Source organism: Piliocolobus tephrosceles, chromosome 11 (genome assembly GCF_002776525.5).
Source record: "Piliocolobus tephrosceles isolate RC106 chromosome 11, ASM277652v3, whole genome shotgun sequence".
NCBI classification, from domain to species: domain Eukaryota; kingdom Metazoa; phylum Chordata; class Mammalia; order Primates; family Cercopithecidae; genus Piliocolobus; species Piliocolobus tephrosceles.
The window spans coordinates 95607395-95622387 of NC_045444.1; the positions used below are offsets into that span (position 1 = coordinate 95607395).

Consider the following 14993-nt stretch of genomic DNA (forward strand, 5'->3'; position numbering starts at 1 on the left):
ATTCTATTTATAATTGTATATTATAATTTATTGCTGAAATTATACAATATATGTCTTATTTCTATTTTTAGACAGATTTAATGTTTATATCAGTCCTTTACCATGGTTTCCCTGTAACTAATGTGGTAGGCAAAATAACTCCTGAAGATATTCACACTCTAATCCCCAGAACCTGTGAATACGTTACATTATGTTCGAGAACTTCCCAGATGTGATTAAGTTAAGAATATTGAAATGGGAAAATTACCCTGGATTATCTGGGTGGATCAAATTTAAATCACCAGGGTCTTTATATGTGACAGAGGAAGCTAATAATGTAAAAGTCAAGAGACAGATTTGAAAATACTATGGTGTTGGCTTTGAAAAGAAAAGAAGTGGCCATGAGTCAAGGAATGTTGTCAGTCTCTAGGGTCTGGAAAAGGCAAGCAAACTGCTTTTTCCCTAGACCCTCCAGAAGTCCCACTGATACCCTGATTTTAGTACAGTGACACTCGTTTTGGACTCCTGAACTCCAAAACTAGATGATTTTTTAAAAAATTGTGCTGTTTTAAGTCTCCAAGTTTATGTAATTTGTTATAGCAGCAATATGAAACTAATATATCTGAGTTCTTTGTTCTGATTTATTTCTTGAATATTTGGATCTGATCAAGTAGGATTTCAAGAGTGCTGTGTCCCTGAATTGGTGTTTCAGAAAGTACATCTTCACCTTTATGGTAAGAGTATATAAAGGCATCATGTTACTCAGATCGTTTATTGCTCCACTATCTTCTGACAATATCTTTTCACTGGAGAAATTTTTTCTCCTTTGTACATGACTATGTTTTCCGGCCTGGATATTTTAAGATTTTTTTCTTCATTATTGAATTTTAATGAGCTTTACAGGATTATCTCTTTGTGTTAATTTTTTGTATCAATATTTTTACTGCGAAACCTAAAGTTATTTTCATCTACAGAGTCACATATTATTTTGGGAAAGGTTTCTTCCAATATATGTTATGATAATTATTCTTTATGTTTTGGTTATGCACATAAGGAAAATTACTTAGGTTTATGCTGGATACTCCTTATCTTTCAAACCCATAATGTTTATCATTTATATTTTGTACTAGATCTTTACCTGTTTGGATTGCAAAATTTCCTCAGTTCTTTCTACTATCACCCTGACTATAATTGCACTATAATCTAATTTTCCCTATGGCTTGTAACATTGCTTTGCCTCTGGAATACTTTACATTATATTATCCCTCCCCACAGAAATAATCCAGTTTGCTTTTCATTTCTTTTGTTATCTTCTAATCATTTCTTTGAACTTCACTACGCCTTTGTTGAGCTTTAATAGATGCTTTGTTTGGTCAACATTTCATGTGGAACTATAAAGAACAGTTCCTGCAACAGTTCATGTGGAACTACTGGTCAAATATCTTCCCTGTCAGTTAATTCTCCTTGTGATGAATTTTCTTCTCCTGACTTTTTCTCAAGTTTATTCAAAAACGTTTTCATGGATTCTATCCACAGGCATACCTCGTTTTATGGTTCTTGCCTTATTGAACTTCACAGATACTATGTTTTTTTACAAAGTGAAGGTCCATGACAACCTTGCATGAAGCAAGTGTACTGACTCCATTTTTCCAACAGCATGTGCTCGCTTCATGTCTCAGTGTCACATTTTGATAATTCTCATATTTCAAACTTTATTATTATTATTAATTATGTCAGATATGGTGATCTGTGATCAGTGATCTTTGATGTTACTATTGTACTTTTTATGAGATGCCATGAAACATACCCATATAAAATGGCAAACTTAACTGAGAAATATTGTGCACGTTCTGAGTGCTCCAGTGACCAGCCTCATCTCTCTCCCTCTGCTCAAGCCTCCCTACTTGCTGAGACACAACAATATTGAAATTAGGCCAAAGAATAATTTCACAATAGTCTCTAAGTGTTCAAGTGAAAGCAAGAGTCCCATAGCTCTTACTTTAAATCAGCAGCTAGAAATGATTAAGATTAGTGACAAAGGCCTGTCAAAAGCCCTGATAGGTCTAAAACTAGGCCTCTTGCAACAAACAGCCAAGGTGTAAATGCAAAAGAAAAGTTCTGGAAGGAAATTAAAAGTGATACTCCAGTGAACACACAAGTGATGATAAAGCCATGCAGTCTTCTTGCTGATATGGAGAAAGTTTTAGTAGCCTGCATAGAAGATCAAACAAGCCACAATATCCCCTTAAGCCAAAGCCTAATCCAGACCAAGGTCCTAATTCTCTTCAATTATACAAAGCTGTGAGAGGTGAGGAAGCTGCATAAGAAAAGTTGGAAGGTAGCAGACGTTGGTTCAAAGTGAAGAAGCAAGTGCTGATGTAGAAACAACAAATTACGCAGAAGATCTAGCTAAGATCATTGAAGAAGGTGGCTACACTAAATGACAGATTTTCAATGTAGATGAAACAACCTTTTATTGGAAGAAGATGCCATCTAGGACTTTCATAGCTAAAGAGGGGAAGTCAGTGCCTGGCTTTAAAGCTTCAAAAGATAGGCTGACTCTCATATTAAGGGCTAATGCAGTTGGCGACTTTAACATGAAGCCAGCGCTAAATCTACTCTGCCTGTGCTCCCTAAATGAGGAACAAAGTCTGAATGACAGCACGTCTGTTTACAGCATGGTTTACTGAATATTTTAAGCCCACTTTTGAAACCTACTGCTCAGAACAAAAGATTTCTTTCAAAAGATTACTGCTCATTGACAATGCACTTGATCACGCAAGAGCCCTGATCTCAGAGATATACAATGAAAGCAATATTATTTTTATGCCTGCTAACACCACATGCATCCTGTAGCCCATGGATCAAGGAGTAATTTTGGCTTTCAAGTTTTGTTATTTAAGAAATACATTTTGTAATGCCATAGCTGCCATAGATTGCGATTCCTCTGATGGATCTAGACAAAGTAAATTGAAAATCTTCTGAAAGAGATTTACCATTTCTAGATGCCATTTAAGAATATGTGTGATCATGAGAGGAGGTTAAAATACCAACATTATCAGGAATTTGGAAGAAGTTGATTCCAACCCTCATGGATGACTTTGAGGAATTCAGGGTTCCAATGGAAGAAGTCACTGCAGATGTGGTGGAAACAGCAAGAGAACTAGAATTAGAAATGGAGTCTGAAGATGTGACTGAATTGTTGCAATCTCATGATATAACTTTAATGGGTAAAGAGTTACTTCTTATGGATGAGCAAAGAACATGGTTTTTTGAGATGGAATTTACTCATGATGAAGATTCTAGGAACAATGTTGAAATGATAAAAAAGCATTTTGAATATTACATAAATTCAGTTGATAAAGCAGTGGCAGGGTTTGAGTGGATTCACTCCAATTCTGAAAGAAGTTCTACTGTGGGCAAAATGCTATTAAACAAAATTACATGTGTCAGAGAAATCTTTTGTGAAAGGAAGAGTCAACCAATGCAAATTTCACTGTTGTATTATTTTAAGAAATTGTCATAGCCACTCCAACCTTCAGCAACCACCACCGTGATTAGTCAGCACCCATCGACATTGAGGCAAAATTCTCACCAGCAAAAAAGATTATGACTCACTGAAGGCCAGATGATTGTTAGCATTTTTTAGCAATAACATATTTTTAAATGAAGGTATATACATTTTTTACATGTAAGGCTATTGCACACTTAGACTAGTTAGTATAGTATAAACATAACTTGTTTTTGCACTGAGAAACAAACAAAAAAAAACATGCCACTCACTTTATTGCAATATTTGTTTTATCGTGTGTTGTGTATCTGGGCCTGCAGTATCTCTCAGATTGCATGCATTTCTTTTTTTTCTTTTTCTTTTTTTTTTTTTTTTTTTTTGAGACAGAGTCTCGCTCTTGTTGCCCGGCTGGAATGCAATAGTGGGATCTCGGCTTACCACAACCTCCGCCTCCCCGGTTCAAGCATTCTCCTGCCTCAGCCTCCCGAGTAGCCCGGATTACAGGCATGCACCACCACGCCCAGCTAATTTTGTATTTTTAGTCGATATGAGGTTTCTCCATGTTGTTCAGGCTGGTCTCGAACTCCCAACCTCAGCTAATCTGCCCGCCTCAGCCTCCCAAAGTGCTGAGATTACAGGCGTGAGCCACCGCGCCTGGTCAATATGCCTGTATTTCTTACAGATTTCTCTCTTACCTGGGAAGCATGTATCCTTTCAGTGTTCAGGGTTCACACTAGTCACAGAGAAAAACTCTGAGGCCACAGGTCCTCAGAGGCTCCATCAGTTAATCATTACTTTCCCCTTTCTTCAGAGGGTTTACCCTGGTAATTTTCCCACAACCAGATATTGAGTAGGATGCCAGACATGTAAGTAGGATACAACAGAACTTGTGTCCACATAGTTTCCCTGCAAATCTATATTTTTGCAGTTTAGATAAGTCTCTTACAAAACATTCTGCACTTCTCTCCTGGTAATATCATACCCTAGTTTTTTTCAGTACACAAGCAAAAATTATTTTTTACTCATATATTATGTCTCAACAAAATGTAAACACCTTGAATTTTACTTGTGGTCAATGCAGTTATGTGTTGTATAATCTTTGAATGTGGGAGATTTAAGTATCTATCTAAGGGGTAAGGAATTACTTGTTATCAACTCCATTTCTGAACTGGGTGTAAATATATGCCTATATAGGTCAGTTTTGGTTTGGTTTTGTTTCATTTTGTTTTTGAGATGGAATCTCACTCTGTTGCCCAGGCTGGAGTGCAGTGCCATGATCTCGGCTCACTGCAAGCTCCGCCTCCCAGGTTCATGCCATTCTCCCACCTCAGCCTCCTGAGTAGCTGGGACTACAGATGCCCGCCACCACGCCCGGCTAATTTTTTGTATTTTTTTTTCTTTTTAAGTAGAGACAGGGTTTCACAGTGTAAGGCAGGATAGTCTCAATCTCCTGACTTCATGATCCGCCCACCTCGGCCTCCCAAAGTGCTGGGATTACAGGCGTGAGCCACCGCGCCTGGCTCGGTGAGTTTTTAATACGGCAGTCCCTCCTTATTCACAGTTTCTTTCTGTAGTTTATGTTACTTGGGGTCAACCACAGTCTGGAAACAGGTTAGTCCATTAAAATAAGATATTTTGAATAGCTGGGCGTGATGGTGGGCACCTGTAATCTCAGCTACTTGGGAGGGGAGGTTGAGGCAGAAGAATCATTTGAACCCAGGAGGTGGAGGTTGCAGTGAGCTAAGATCACGTCTTTGCACTCCAGCCTGGGTGACAAGGCGAGACCCCATCTCAAAAAAAAAAAAAAAAGATATTTTGAGAGAGAGACCAAATAACTTTTATTTTTATAACTTATTCAACTTTTATTATTTTTATAACTTTTATTAAAGTATATTGTTATAATTGTTCTATTTTAGTATTAGTTACTGTTGTCTTACTGTGTCAAATTTTTAAATCAAACTTTATCATAGATATGCATGTATAAGCAAAAACATAGTATATATAGGTACTATCCATAGTTTCAAGCATCCACTGGTGGTCTTGAAACATGCTCTGCAGAAAAAGGAGAACTTCTGTATTTTACTAGGCATTTTACAACCTGTTAATGTGAAAGAACTTAACCAAAGTGGGTCACTGGAGATTAAGTTCTTACTAAATTCCAATACTAATCAGCAGTTACTAATTGGCACGTACTGGGGTTTTAAAAAATTATTATTAAGTATCTAAGATACATTAAGCTAGTATTTAGTAAACATCCACCATATGTCACGCACTATGATGGACATTTTGAAAGTATCAGTTAATAAGTAAGTTAAAATCTTTGCCTTTATGAAAGCAGAGCTGTGACAAGCATGAATGCACTTGCATGACCTGAGAGTGACTGTCTCCTTAAAGTTTGCAACCTAGATGCCTTGCTGGCCTTACCCTAGGACAGCCATATGACATGAACTTTATGATGTAGTGGGAAAATTGCAACAAACAAGATTAGTAGTAAACCATTTTAGATGTTGCTAAATTATTTTGGATAAAATAAAGAAGGAAAATGGGATAGTAACATTTTTAGTGTTTAGGGTAAGGGAAAGAGTTGCACTTTTAGTTAAGGATGTCTAGGGATATTTTCTTCAAGATGGTGGATGTTGAGTATGACTGATGGAAGAGACATAGTGAATTATATGGAGACTTGAGGGAGGAATTCTAGCCAAAGGAACAGTAAAAGGCCTTGGCTAAAAGCTTACCTATTATTCTAGAACAACAGAAAGGAGGCCAGTATGCTTGGAGTGGAGTGAGCAAAGAAGGAAGTTGTAGGAAATCAGTGATAAGACTGGGCCCAGATCAATAGGAAAATTAAACCACTATGAGGACTTTGGTTTACATTCTGCATGCTAAGGAAAAGCACTAGAGAGTTTTGATTTGAGAACTGTCATGGATTAACATATTTTAGCAACACTACTCTGCTGCTATCTAGAGAAAAGACATTAGTGTTGCAAGGTCCAAGTGGCGAGGTCAAAAGTCTACTGCAAAAACACAGGAAATGAATGCATGATAGATATATTTTGTATGTAAGACTACAGAATTTGCTGTGGGTTTGAATGGAGGGAGAAAGAGAAATTGTGACATTAAGGATGACAAAGTTTTTTGCCTTAGCAACTAGAACATTGTTGTCCCATATTGAAAGGTGAAGACTGTTCTGGTTAGGAAATGGTAGGTTCAAAATGTGTGTTAGACATCTAAATGAAGATGTTAAGTAGCCAATTTTCCCTCTAAGAATCAAGAGTTCAAGAGGGAAGCTCACGTTGGAAATATAAGTTTGACAGTCATCAGCATGTAGATAGTATTTAGATTCACAGCATCAAGAAAGTGAGACTAAATAGAAAATAAAATAAATCTTGGATTTACTTCTTTGGCTTCTCCAGTGTATAGAGGCAGGGAGATGAGGGAATGTCAGCAGAGGAGACTGAGAATAGATGGAGGGAGGAGGAGGGAAGGAAGAGAGTATTATCTTAGAAGCCAAGTGAAGGAGGCATTTCAAAAGTGTGTCAAATGTTGTTTCACCATATATGCCCCAGATCATATGAGGATACTATGGACCTTATTAAAACGCAATTCCGTTGAAAAAGTAAAGAGGGATATTGCTAAATATTATACTTATTTGTATTTTTACTTTTTGTATTCTGACTTTTGTTCTTCTTGGAATTTTTTTTAGCATTTTATTTACTCCTTCATTGGTGCAAGCTGAGGGGATACAAATAAGATGATGTGTGCTTCCTGCTATTGAGGAATCTGCAGTCTGAATAATGATCTTATGGTCATTGCATTGATCCATCCTATTACTTTGTAGTATAGGTGAGAACAGAGTGAGGCAGAAGGAGGAAATAAAAAAGCATTCATGGCAAGGCTACTATATTGTAAGTGCCCCCAATCTTATCCAGAGAACATTCTCTGAGTTTTATTGACCAGTTGAGTCAAGAGCATCCCATCAGAGGTGGATAACATACTAAATTTCTACTTGTGAAATTATTTCCAGCATCCTATTCTCACAAAAAGGCAAGCATCCATCATAGTTGAAATTCAGGTCTGTAATGTGGATTAGAAAGAAGCTAAAATACTGAGTACTAATATTGCAAAGAATAATCTTCTAAAACGATTTTGTGGGATTCAACACTGGGTTTTTGTTTTTTTTGTTTTGTTTTGTTTTAGCTTTTAATTAAACCTTAATTTGGTTGTGACATTTTGATAGATTCAGACAATTTTTCAGCCTTCCCACAGTGATTCGTTATTCTACCCTTTTGACAGTGTGTTCTTCCCACACACAGAATTTCAGGCATGGGGCCTCAGTTGAACAAATATAATTAGTATCACACAACCTTCAATTTTACGTTTAAATACATTTTTAAAATTATTAACTTTGAAATAATAAAAAAGTGAAAAAATTACTTTTCATTATGAAAGACAAGAACTTAAAATATTTCATTTAAGTCTTTGTGAAAAGTAAAACAAGTAGAAGAAAGAAAGAGAGGGGAAAGTGGGTTTTAAAAAAACACTTATTCAAAGAAGTGTTTTTGAATTTCAACTCTTATATTAGATCCGGGGGTACATGTGCAGGTTTGTTACATGGGCATATTGCATGACACTGAGACTCGGGGTACAAATGATTCCATCACCCGGGTGGTAACTATAATACCCAATAAGTAGTTTTTCAACCCTTTCTCCCCCTCCCCGCCCAGTAGTCTCTAGTGGCTATTGTTCCCATCTTTATGTCCATATGTACTCACTGTTTAGCTCCCACTTATAAGTAAGAACAGTAGGTATTTGGTTTTCTGTTTCTGCTTTAGTTCACTTCAGATAATAGCCTCCAGCTGCATCCATGTGGCTGAAAAGAACATGCTTTCATTCTTTTTTATGGCTGTGTAGTATTCCATGGTGTATGTGTACCATATTTTCTTTATCCAATCCACCATTAACAGGTACCTGGGTTGATTTCATGTTTCTGTTATTGTGAATAGTACTGCAGTGAACACACAAGTACATGTGTCTTTTTGAGAGAATGATTTATTATCATTTGGCTATATACCCAGTAATGGGATTGCTGAGTCAAATGGTAGTTCTGTTTTAAGTTCTTTGAGAAATCTCCAAACTGCTTTCCACAGTGGCTGAACTAATTTACATTCCCACCAATAGTGTATAAGTGTCCCCTTTTCTCTACAGCCTGGCCAGTATGTTATTTTTTGACTTTTTATTAATAGCCATTCTGACTGGTATGAGATGGTATCTCACTGTGGTTTTGATTTGCATTTCTCTGATCATTAATGATGTGAAACAATTTTTCATGTTTGCTGGACACTTTCATGCCTTCTTTTGAGAAGTGTCTGTTAATGTCATTTGACCACTTTTTAATGTGGTTATGTGTTTTCTGCTTGTTGAATTGCTTAAGTTCCTTATAGATAATGGATATTAGACCTTTGTCAGATGCACGGTTTGTGAATATTTTCTTTCCTTCTGAAGGGTATCTGTTTAACTCTGTCAATAGTTTATTTTGCTGTGCAGAAGCTTCTTAGTTTAACAAGGTCCCACTTGTCAATTTTTGTTTTTGTTGCAATTGCTTTTTAAGACTTGGTTATAAACTCTCTAAGACCTTTAAATGGTTTTTATGTGTCTCTGTTATGGTTTCATCCACTTCCATTCTAGTCTTGTTTTCTAACTAGTTATCTTCAAGCATGTTTAGAATTCTTTAGAAAGGGGAATATAGTTGTCACCCAACTATTTTCCATTCAATTTTATAATGATCCTAGGTCTAGAGAGTGAGAAAAATAGAGTAATTTCTTATCCTCTGCATGTTTCTCAGAGAGCTAGTCCACCAGCCATCATATTTCAAGCTACACCTAAGTTATAGGCATGGTGGAATGTGCAGTCTCAAGTGTGATACATGAAATGTAAGAATAGCATATGCTACAGTCTGAATGTGTCCCCAAAGTTCATGTGTTGGTGGCCAATGTGAAAGCATTAAGAGATGTGGCCCTTAGGAGGTAAGTCATAAGGGCATGGCCTTCATGGGAAACACTGGCAAACTTGGAGCGACAGACCTATGCTTTTGAGAGAAGCTACCTGGAAGACATTCAGATGTATGGCAATATTACTCCTGACTGGGATCGGTATCTGACCAACCAAAAAAACTCCTATAGCAAAAATGATAGAAGGAACCAGAAGTTTAAGGAAGCTAAGAGGCTCTTCAGTAAATCCTCAGTTACCTCAGCAGCTGCATTAAGTGCATTGGCAGGAGTTCAGGACTAGCTCATTTAAAAGAAGAAGCCAGCAGTAGGTATTGGAAATCTACAAAGGATGTACAGCCAACGAAGTACCCTTACATACCAAAGAAATAATTATGTTCTGAACACAACAGCTGCCTATGCAGAGCCCTACAGGCCCACACAATACTAAGTTCAAGAGTGCAATTATAACAGGCTTCAGCACGCAGTGCTGGTTGATGATGGTACCACAAGATTCCCATCAATAGACAGCATTTAGAAGGACCCCAGGGAGTTTGCCTGGCATGATCCTGAGTTGCCTAAGGTCATTCACATACTTCAGCACCAGTTCCCATCTGTTCAGGCAAATGCAGAAACCTATCTGCAGCATCTGTGGCTTGGCGACAACAACGTGAAGATGAGGGTGTGTAGGTTAGGGGGAATCAAGCATCTGGTTGACCTTTTGGCCACAGAGTTTTGGAATTTCAGAAGAATGCCTGTGGTGCCCTTTGAAACATCAGTTTTGGCAAGTCTACAGATGAAAATAAAATAGCAATGAAGAATGTTGGTGGGATACCTGCCTTGTTGTGACTGTTGAGAAAATCTATTGATGCAGAAGTAAGGGAGCTTTTCACAGGAGGTCTTTGAAATTTATCCTCATGTGATGCTGTAAAAATGACAATTATTCATGATGCTCTCTCAACCTTAACAAACTCTGTGATCATTCCACATTCTGGATGGAATAACTCTTCATGATGGCCATAAAATTAAATTTCAGACTTCACTAGTTCTGTGTAATATGACAGGTTGCCTGAGGAACCTCAGTTGCATGGGGTAAGAAGCTCAGAAGCAAAAGCAGTCCTGAGAGGGGCTAGTGGACTCGCTGTTGTATGTGATCTACACGTGTATGAATACATCTGATTACGACAGCAAGATAGTGAAGAATTGCGTGTGCACCCTGAGGAACCTGTCCTATCGGCTGGAGCTGGAGGCGCTCCAGACCTGGTTACTGGGACTGAACGAATGTGATGACTTACTAGAAAAAGTTTCCCAGCAAAGACTCTGAGCCAAGCTGCTGGGGGAAGAAAAAGTAAAAGAGGACTCCGCAAGAAGATCAATGGGATGGAGTTGGTCCTATCCCAGGACTGTCAAAAAGGGGTTGAGATGCTGTGGCACCCATCAGTGGTGAAGCTATATCTGACTCTTCTAGCAGAAAGTTTCAACCCAGCCACCTTGGAAGGCTCTGCCAGACCTCTCCAGAACCTCTCTGCTGGCAACTGGAAGTTTGCAGGATACATCGGGGTGGCTGTCTGAAAATAAAAGGGGCTCCCCATCCTTGTGGAACTTCTGAGAATGGATAACGATAGAGTTGTTTCTTCCATGGCAACTGCCTTGAGGAATATGACACTAGATGTTCGCAACAAGGAGCTCATAAGCAAATACGCCATGCGAGACCTGGTCAACCATCTTCCCTGCAGCAATGGTCCCAGTGTCTTATCTGATGAGTCCAAGGCAGCCATCTGCTGTGCTCTGCATGAGGTCACCAGCAAAAACATGGAGAACACCAAAGCCCTGGCTGACTTGGGAGACATAGAGAAGCTGGTGAACATAACCAAAGGCAGGGGCAACAGATCATCTCTAAAAGTAGTGAAGGCAGCAGCCCAGGTCTTGAATACATTATGGCAATATCAGGACCGCTGGAGCATTTATAAAAATGATGGGTGGAATCAGAACCATTTTATTACACCTGTGTCGACAATGGAGCGAGACTGATTCAAATCACGTCCTTCCTTGTCTACCACCAACCAAAAGACGTCACCCATCGTTCAGTCAGGCTCCAGCAAACCTTCACCAGTTTACATCAGTTCATATTCCTCACCAGCAAGAGAATTAAATAGACAACTACAGCATCAACAGCTGTATTACAGTCAAGATGACTCCAACAAAATAACTTTGAATCATACAGATTGTATTTGCAGTCTCCTCATAGTTATGAAGACCCTTATTTTGATGACCGAGTTCACTTTCCAGCTTCTACTGATTAGTCAACACAGTGTGGACTGAAATCAATCACAAGTTATGTAGACTTTTATTCCATTAAACGAACTTCTTATAGAGCAGAACAGTACCCAAGGTCCCCAGAATCACAGGTGCAGCATCAAGACGGCCCACAGAGGAACTCTAACTTTGTTCGGATTGAGGTGAAAAGTCCATCTTGCTGATCTGATGATTGAAATGTGAAAGTGAGTGGAAGGAATGAGTGAAGTGCATTTCTTTTTCTTTTTTAAGGAATTATCAAGGAAGCGATGAAACATTTGGGACAGGACTTTCTAAGCTCTATTTAGGTGTTACATCTAATTACTTGTAGATTCTGTAGTCTGGTGAAGGTGTGGGTGACATGATGAGAGGTTTAAGAAATGGGTGAAATGAAATGGGGATGTGTAGGTCAAATCAAATTAAAGATGATTTTTTAATGTGAATAAAGTCATGTTCTGATAGTTTGTACAGAAAAAATAAAATGATGCCCATGTTTTATTGCCATTACTAAATGTCAAGATTGTATGCTATTATGTCTTGTAAATTTCTTTTGTTGATGTAAATATGGAAATGCCACATTGGTTAACTGCCATCATTTGTAATGCAGTGTGTCGCTTGAAAAGAGATTTGAAGAAACTGACAACTTCAAAAACAAATGGGAAGCCCAAGGAACTGTGAGCAATTAAAAACAAACTGCGACACCCTTTGTCTCCACTATGCATAGTGTACTTTGGAAGCACAATGACCAGGCTGGTACTGCTGCGCCATGCCCATTCCTTGCCTTGTTCATAGGACGCTTCACTGCCATTTCCTAAGCACATGAAAGAAAAATAAATGTGGAAATTTCAAAAAAAAAAAAAAAAAAAGGAAGGAAGGAAGGAAGGAAGGGAGGGAGGGAGGGAGGGAGGAAAGAAAGAGAGAGAGAGAGAGAGCCAAGAAGTGGGATGGAAAGTGACACTTCTCCAGACTTCCACAATCAGGAAAATGAGCCCAGCCAGGAGGACCCTGAGGATCTGGATGGATCTGTGCAGGGGATGAAACCTCACAAGGCTGCTTCCTCTACTTCCTCAGGGAGTCACCACAGCAGCCATAAAAAGTGAAAGAATAAAAAACCAGCATAGGATTGATCTGAGGTTAAACAAAAAACCATGAGCTGACTGTTAGAAGATACATTAGTGCAGAAGTTTCCAGGTTGTAGAGCCCTGCTTCCCTTCTCTGACCTCACAAAGATAAACATCCTTCACCTGAGTTCGTGGCCATCCACCTCTGCTCTCCCAGACTCAGTGCCTGTGACTTTGAGTAGTTTGTTCTAAATGTGGTGACAAGTCACTTCCATAATACATTGGATCATTTACTTTATGTCATTTTTAGTAATAGAATTGCAGGACGATCAAGACATATATAATCCCAGCGAGTTGCTAACTGTACATTTCTCCCTTCTTAGCATGAATGTCTCCCCCTAAACTGGCTGGTACCAGCTTCATCTGTGATACACATCAAGAAATGTTCTCTGGTTTTGTTTTATGTTGAAAGTAGAACACAAATTACATTTCAGATGAAGGCTGTAAATATCTGGCATTTTCTTATATTGCTTTGTGTTTTCTTATTTTTCTCTTGTTTTTATCTTATTTTCTTTGGGGTCTTTTTGTAATGCCTTTGTACAGCTCATACCTTCTTGCTGACATATCTGATCATCTCTTTCATGCAGTTCCCAATATTCATAACTGAAAATAATCTGGTTTATCATAAGTAAAATGGGAAACTTGGCTCTTTGTTTTTTTACAAGGGAAGTATTTAGTAATTACCTATCTTAAATCTTTCTGAGTTGGAAGCAGATTCATGTTCAAGGAACAGGAAAAATGGAAAAACATGTTTAAATCAATCATTTTTAAATTGCTATTTTTATTCTTTTGTATAAATAAAATTTCACAGGCTTTGAAAAAAAAAGAAAGCAAAGACCAAACCTTCACCAAGCACTGAAACTGCTAGCACATTGATCTCGAACTTCTAGCCTTTAGAAGAGTGAGAAATAATTTTTTCGAACTTATTTATGTATTTCACCTATTTATTTAAATAGATAAAATTTTATGTATTTGTTTTATATAACATGATGATTTGAAGTATATATACATAGTGAAATAGCCAAATCTAGCTAATTAAAGATGCATTATCTCACATAATCATTTTTGTAGTAAGTACACTTAGTATCTACTCTGATATGATGATGTATTTTAAGAATACACCATATCATAATTAACTCTAGTCTCTATGCTGTTTAATAGATCCCTTGAACTTATTCCTTTTATTGAACTATAATTTTGTATCCTTTGACTAACATCTCCCCAACTGCCCCTTCTCCCCACCAACACACAACAGCTCAGCCTCTGGTAATCACTATTCGACTCTATTTCTATGAGATCAACTTTTTAAGATTCCACATGAGTGAATTGTGAGGTATTCGTCTTCCTATTTCTGACTTATTTCACCTAATATAATGTACCCTAGGTTCACCCATGTTATTTTAAATAGCAGGATTTCCTTCTTATTCATGGCTTAATCGTATTCCACTGTGTATACATATCATACTTTCTTTATCTATTTATGTGCTGGTGGACAATTTAGGCTGATTCCATATCCTTTTGTGTGAATAGTGCTGCAATAAACACTGAAGTGCAGATATCACTTCAACATCTGATTTCATTTCCTTTGGATACATACTCAGTAGTGAGAGAACTGGATTATACAGTAGTTTTATTTTAATTTTTTGAGGAACTCACACACTGCTTTCCATAATGGTGAATAATGTTCCCTTAATTCCACAGTTTCATCAACATTTGTTATTTTTTGTCTTTTTTTAATGCCCATTCTAACAGGTCTCAGATGATATCTCATGGTTTTGATTTGTTTTCGCTGATGATTAGTGATGCTGAATATTTTTGCATATATATGTTGGTCATTTATATGTATTCTTCTGAGAAATGTCTACTCAGGTTTTTTGCCCATTTTAAAATCAGGTGATTTTTTTTTCTTGCTATTAAGTTGAGCTCCTTACACACTTTAGACATTAACCTTTATCAGATGTACAGTTTGCAAACATTTTCTTCTGTTCTATAGATTGTCTCTTCACTCTGTTGGCTGCTTCCTTTGCTTTGCAGAATTTTAGTTTGCTATAATCCCATTTGTGTATTTTTGTTTGGGCTGCCTATGCTTTGGAGAACATATCC

General features: G+C 37.7%; 2 pseudogenes across 1 annotated transcript; both read left to right on the plus strand.

Annotated features, from left to right (window-relative positions):
• Positions 1–9382: 9382 nt before the first annotated feature.
• On the plus strand, positions 9383–13259 carry LOC111545667 (annotated as a pseudogene).
• Positions 10367–11730, plus strand: LOC111545959 (annotated as a pseudogene). The gene has a single exon (XR_002732596.2). The product of XR_002732596.2 is annotated as a plakophilin-4 pseudogene (transcript).
• Positions 13260–14993: the final 1734 nt, after the last annotated feature.